The sequence below is a fragment of the Bidens hawaiensis genome, unplaced genomic scaffold (assembly GCF_021521415.1).
Source record: "Bidens hawaiensis isolate Kalapana, Puna unplaced genomic scaffold, B.hawaiensis_p1.1 tig00024652_1, whole genome shotgun sequence".
NCBI lineage: Eukaryota > Viridiplantae > Streptophyta > Magnoliopsida > Asterales > Asteraceae > Bidens > Bidens hawaiensis.
The window spans coordinates 668-7,998 of NW_027493902.1; the positions used below are offsets into that span (position 1 = coordinate 668).

At 35.5% G+C, this 7,331-nt stretch overlaps 1 pseudogene across 1 annotated transcript; it reads right to left on the reverse strand.

The window, feature by feature from the left end:
* Positions 1–729: 729 nt before the first annotated feature.
* On the reverse strand, positions 730–3,094 carry LOC143569778 (uncharacterized; annotated as a pseudogene). Its single transcript, XR_013141796.1, has 2 exons — positions 3,026–3,094; positions 730–1,479 (listed from the first exon to the last, which is right to left on the reverse strand). The product of XR_013141796.1 is annotated as an uncharacterized LOC143569778 (transcript).
* Between the last annotated feature and the right edge of the window lie 4,237 nt (positions 3,095–7,331).

The following is a 7,331-nucleotide window of genomic DNA, read 5'->3' on the forward strand; positions in this document are numbered from 1 at the left end:
TTCTGGTACATGTTATGTTTTGTAAAAGTAGTGTATATTCTGATTAGGAACGATAACCGACGGATTAACCTCCACTGAAAGAGCACAAGTTTAAGTTTTGAGGAGCCAAACTGAAATAAGTGATGCAAGTGTTAAAATGGGACATAAAGGGGGTGTTTGGGATTCTTTATTTTTACCTCCTTATAACTTTTCATTAAGTTAATAAGTTACAAAAGTGTAACTTATGAAACTTTTTCTCTCACAATATAAGCAATCCCAAACACCTTATTACTTTTCAAAAAGTTAGTTATAAGTTGGTGAAAACAAGCAATCCCAAACACCCCCTAAAATCAAATAGCCGAAAATACCTGAAGTGATTGAAAAACTGGGTTTTATTGCTGACTTTTAAATTTTGGTTAGATCAATTGGTTATAGATGTATATAATTAATTAAATTAGCTGAACTCTACCCAAAAGAAAAATGTTTCTTTACTTATAGTCCTTTATTCTCTTATAAATTTGAAGAATTGCTAATTTGATTTGACACAGGATACAACTGAATTTTTGTTGATTGCAACTTGGTTGTTAACTGTTTATAACAACATTAAGTACTCTTTAATAAATTAAAAGTTGCTAAAACTAGAACATCAGCCGTTAATCAAACCTTAAAATTTAAGATGAAAGAAGAGATGATGGTGGTTTTTACTTTTTAGCACAACCACCACAACCACAGTTTTGGCCGAAAGCATGTGCCCATAAACTGAGGAATACAATCTACTTCAATAAAAAACCTCAAAAAAGAAAACTAACGGTTCGATAAATTCAAGCATCTCTCAAAATTCAGGTGTTTCAAATGCTAAATATTAAATAATTTGACAAAGTAGTACACGAATGAGTTCTGGTTTCCATAATAGAAATGCTAAACAGTTCAGATCATAAGCTAAAAACCAGCAATAGGTTTCAGTAAAGAGGAGCGCCTCCACCCGAAAACTCAACCTCGGGTGCAGGAGATAAAGACGAGACCCAATCAGATGCATGAGTTGGAAGAAGACCAAGCGTGTTCAACTTCCAAACGCCAAGCAACATACCCCCCAAATTTAGAGCAATATATAATAATTTAGGTGCAAGAAGGTCCACTTTATTGTCTTTGTAAGGCTCAAAAAACCTTACCAACACCTTGAAGGGCACTTAATGGCTGCCAAAGAGCTGAAAATGTAATGCCAATGCTGAACAAATGGACAGTGCTGCCAGCCATCCACATCATGAACCCCATCATCATTAGATTCTTGAATGGGGCTTGTGCTACTTCCCATGCTTTCTGAGACTTCCAGTTTGCCTCTGCGTCTTTCTTTTGGCGGGCTAGAGAGGAGTCATCTTGATCAAGTGATGCACGAGTGAAGCCGGGTGGGTCGGGAATGTCACGGGTAGACGGGGCGGTTGAGTTGTCAGTGAAATCAACGGCCCATTTTCGGCTACCCATTACTCCTTTCCCCTTGTCCATCTATAGAAAGTTGAAATGAGACTAGCATGTGAGTCATTGTTTTATCACCTCCATTACAACACACATATAAAGATGCAGGTTATATTTTATGTATAGCAGGTCAAAAGGCTTATGCAGACTGACCATCCACAATAAGTAGGTCTAAAATTCTAAAAGTACCCAAAAGGCCAAAACCATGCCTAGTTATCTGCCCCATTATAAAAACACTCAATTCTAAAAACACCGAAAGCCCACCCAATAAGAAAACCTAAAAGCATTGCCGCATCATCACCACCTTTATACTAATAGGAAATAGAGTCCACCACCAACTCGCTTTTGGTAGTTCTTGGCGAAGACCTAGATGCTAAAACCGGCCATCAAAACCAACCACCACAATAATAAAAACATATGAAGTGGTGTATTTGGGACTAAAACCAAGCCGTTGGCGATGCTCTAACTAAAAAATACTGACCAAAAGGGTTGAATGGACAGCAACTCATCTGAAGTGTATCCAATATGCCCAACATTGCATTATTTAAACATACATCAAATTATCCTTACTGTAATAATCTAGTTTTAGACTTTCTGTAACAACATTTAAAAATATAAATTATTTATAAAACGCAAGAAATGGATATAATAGTGATTAGGGATTGACACAACCTGAACCAACCCATTTTGACCCGACCTCCCAAGTCCCATCCCAGCCATAAACTCTCTCTAAATACGATAACAGAACACGGAAAAACAGGCTGAACACTTAGCTTGTAAAATACTCCATTCATGCCATTAGCAATTAAATTTCAGATGGTAGCAGAATAAATAAAATAGAACATGGCACTACTATAAGTCAACTGATGCAGCCTGCAATTCTTGAGGTTAACAGTAAAGATAAAATCGGTGCTCTAACTGTAGAATCAGTAATCAATCACCTGATTAAGCGACTTGAAAAGCAAGGAACCAGAGAATGGTTCTTATGGCTTGCTAATCACATACACTCAGCACACCAATCTTCTATCTATACCTCAAAATTTGACTTAATTGAAATAACTAAAATAAACTGATTTACTAACTTACATAGACACACATCAACTAACAACAGAATCATGCTTCTTCAAAAGTGAAGCCAAATTGGTGCCCTAAATAAGGTTATGTTCCAATCAATTTGAGTACCATCTTGAAACTGAACTAATTAAATTTCGATTCCGATCCCAATTCCCGTAGCAGATATCATATCTTAAACTGTCAAATCAAGTGCTTCACAAATCTATCTAATTCAATTCAAACACTCTAAATCACACTTAAATAAATCCATAATTCTCAATAAACAAACATACTCGTCTCAATTCAGAGAATTAGATCTAGAAATCTAAAATCGGCTTCCAAAAACCGTAAATCGGATAAAACAATACGATCGTATAAGATCGGCAATTCAGTACTCAATACAGCAATAAACTGATTTGAATTGACGATTAAAACCAATGGAATCCAAATCAGTTCTGAATTACAGTTAATCAGATGTATTATAAAGCGAGATTGAGATTAATCGAGAGACAAAGAGGCGTACCTTCAATAATTGGAGAGAGAGAGAGAGAAAGATATACGATCGGTTTAGAAGACGAGGACGGAGTGGTCGAGATCTATTCTAGTTCGATTAATCTTTCAAAAACCCACAAAGGGCAATAACAACTCTTCAGCTAATCTCTGGGCTTTTTATTAATTTGTCCCCATACTTGTGTTGTTTTATTATATAACTGGCACTATACTTTTTTCTTTTCAAACTATAAACTTTTATACACAGCAAAGACACCGCGAACACCCACAAGCGGCCTCCACAGCTCGGAGCAGCCCTAAAGCAACGAAACAACAACGTTACATAAGCTTATATTTACACCATTTCAATCAATCTAAGGATCTATTTTTTCCCCTATATTTGAACAAAAAAAAAAAACAAGCGATTTTATGTCTCCAATAATGACTTCTTTGCCTTCAAACACCTTATCATTCCTTGCTTTCATATTCTCCAACAAGCAATAATAACCAAGCCGTGAAGCACCTCCTTCTCCTACTCCAAATTATAAAATATTACAATTTCTCGTTTCATTATTTAACATGGAAAATAGCATCATCGTCGTACTCAGTAAATCACATGAATAGTAAAGCTATGATAGGGTATGAGGAGGTAATATGTTAGAAGTGATTAACTTTTCTATTAAATATTTTGTATTGCAACATATGTAAAAGTTAGTTAATACATATCATGATATCATCAAAAGAATACATATAAGTAGTAACTTCAAATACAAGTTTTTTTTTTGTTTTTACTGTAAACCATGCTAGTTACATGGTTAATGGTCTAAAACAACAAATATGTAGTAAACATTAATGCTCTTCTATTCCTTTAAGAGAGTTTTACCTTGCTACTTAAAATCCTGTTTCACACAAACTTAGTAAAGATTTAAGCAGATACATGGAATGTTGTACGTCAAAAAACGATAATAAATTTATAAAAATACCTAAACTTAGGATTACTTTAAGATTTTAACAATAACAGAATGCGGTTTAAATGACCAAGAAACACATGACTGTGTATATTGAATTTATTTTGTTAAGAAAAGCGCATGACTATGCGAATATAAGTAGCCAAACAATTAACAAACTAAATTTATGAACGAAAGTAAATTGCCTAGATTCATTGAGACATGAATACAAAGCACGGTATAATGTACCTATATATGTATGGCTCATTTCTTTTAAGAATTTTTATGAGGTTTAAGAACTTAAGAACAAAATACTTTGTTTTCATTACTCCACCTCGTCTTCTAATTTAATATACACTAGGGTATAATACTCTTTTTCCTACACTCCATCTTTTTCAAAATCTTCTAATATCTCCTATATCATTTCACTTTTATTGGTTGGTGTAGTTATTGAACATTAGGCTTTTAATATTGTTTAACTAGGTTATTGATCGTGCATGACACGAGTGGAAATATAGAAACCGTCAAGTAAATACATATATAATTTCAAACGACAAGTTATTTTAAATATATTTTTTGAGACAACAACATGATTCTTAATTACACTTCATGTTCACATGCAAACAAAGTATTGAAATACATAAACTTACAAAAAATGACTTTACATAGTAGAATGTTTACGAATAAAATTTAAAACCTTAAAACATAAACTTCGTAAACTTTAAAAAAAATAATATTAACAAAAAATAAACAAACTTCATTAACATTAGTCTGGAAAGCAAGCAAATTAGAAAAATAAGCATCCAGGAAAGATTCTCGATAAGCAACCAAGAATGATTCGAGCTTCTTTTCTTCCTGGACCGGGGACACAATTGATGACATAAACATTCATACACCAATCTAGCAAGCATAGTGGCTAACTGACTACGAAAATTGTTTTACATTCATGTGAAAAGTCTTGCACCTTGATAAACTGAAGCACGCCAGAGCGCATTTAGGAACTAGAACCAAATCGAAACCTTTTTAAAATTGCATGTTTTGACCAAAATCAAATCGTTACTTTTTGAGAATGACCCAGTTTAACCCGAACTAAATCGACGTCTTCTAAAATTGACCCGTTACAACTCGAACCAAATCGATACGATTTTAAAAAGACCCGTTGAAACCCGAATGAAATCGATACCTTTTATATTGGCTCGTTGACCAAAACTAAAATAACACCCTTTTAAAATGACCAATTTTGACCATAGCAAAAGCAAATTGAAACATTTCTAAAATGACTCATTTTCATAAATGAAAATTGAAATAACAAATTTGAGAACTAAAAAGAAAAATGAAGGGTAACACATACAACATTCTTAACTTTTGAAATCCTTTATAGCAAATGGGAATTCATTATTACTGGTTATGAGGATCCAAAAAAACATATATATAAAGCTTCAATGACTTCAATCCACTTGAAAGTCAAAACTCACATGAACCTTTCACTTAATTTGTGAACCCTCTATATTCTTTCATCTTTCAATAGATACTAAAACAAAACTGTAACATCCTAAAATTTTAATTATAAATAAAGAAAGTTATGTTTAGTGATTTCACGTTGTTAATTATTTAATGTCGAGTAAGGAGGGAGTTGGGCTTAGATTGCGTAGATGGGTTAAATGAGAATGGGCCTCGGGTCCGTGGGCTTAGAGGGATATAAATATCCCATCCCAAACTCAACCTTTCATTTCCACCTTCTTTCTTCACACACTCAAAACACACACATTCTAACCGATCAAGATTCGAAGCCGAGACCCGAGATTTTGTTGATAGATCTGAGTTGGTAAGGTAAGAACAAATCCACCAAAGCTAATATTACTGAAAATGGTTAGGATTGGATGGGTTAACCGGACCCGAAACCCAAACTTCCCAAATCGGACCCCTAAAACGTCGATTTTAGGCCGATTTGATGGTTGGGTTTTGTAGGCGCCGATCATACGATTCCGTGGGTACCAAAATCGAGTTATTTGGCTAAGAAACGAAGGAGTTATGGGCAAACAGATCTGCAGCGCGATAACTTCGCCTGCAAGATTAAGTTCGCCTGATGAACTTCGCCTTCAAGCGTAACTTCGCCTAAGGATAACTTCGCCTACGGCCAAGTTCGCCTAAGGATAACTTCGCCTACGGCCAAGTTCGCCTAAGGATAACTTCGCCTGAAGCCAAGTTCGCCTAAGGATAACTTCGCCTGAAGCCAAGTTCGCCTAAGGTTTAACTTCGCCTGAAGCCAAGTTCGCCTAAGGATTTACTTCGCCTGAAGCCAAGTTCGCCCGAGGTTTAACTTCGCCTGAAGTGAAGTTCGTTTAGAAAATAAATTAAAAACTTAATGGAAAATGTGTTAAGGCAGTTATCGAAAATAAAATTTTTCCAAGCTGACCTGGCAGCTTAACCCCAGCCAGGGGCTCTGCCCCTTGGACCCCGCTAGGGGCTGCCGCCCCTAGAACCCCGCTGCCAGGGGCGCTGCCCCCGGATCCCCGTTCGTTGTGGGTCATATATAGATAGAAATACAAAACGAGTAGTAGTAGTTAATTGATATGTGTAAATATTATACAGTTAGCCGAGCCCAGTTAAAGAAAGGAATTACGATCAACGGCGAGCGTAACAGGATCCAGGTGAGTTTCTAGCCCCATTCATTGTTATGTTTTCGGGGCTGTGTGCATACTTGATGTGTTGTTAATACATTTATCCTAAGTGATAAGTGTATGCCTTATATGATATATGTGTTATGTAAGAATGATTGCTTGATGGTACGTGAACGATCTTCGGATATTGCACGTACTGTCAGGTTGTAATGTTAAGTATAAGGTAAATATGATATGTATGCTCATGCGTATAAATGTGATAAAGTTAATAAAAGAAGGAAATAATGATGTATGGTTGTATGGTTACGAAAAGGGTACCGAGCCCTAATAATACTCGAGATATGATGTATGGTTGTATGGTAACGAGAGGGAATCGAACCCTTCTAATATTCGAAAACTAGGGACCAGACCCTTATAATATCTGTGATGATAGGGACCAGACCCTTATAATATCTGTGATGTTAGGGAATCGAACCCTTCTAATATTCGAAAACTAGGGACCAGACCCTTATAATATCTGTGATGATAGGGACCAGACCCTTATAATATCTGTGATGTTAGGGAATCGAACCCTTCTAATATTCGAAAACTAGGGACCAGACCCTTATAATATCTGTGAGGTTATAGGGCGAAAGGCTCTTTAAAAAGTATGATTTTGTATGTAAGGAAAGCATGAAGGTAAAAATGAACGTATGATTATGAATGTAAAGAAAGTATGAAAGTAAAAATGAAAGTAAAAGCACTTAGGGGTATATGAAAGAAAGTTAAGTGA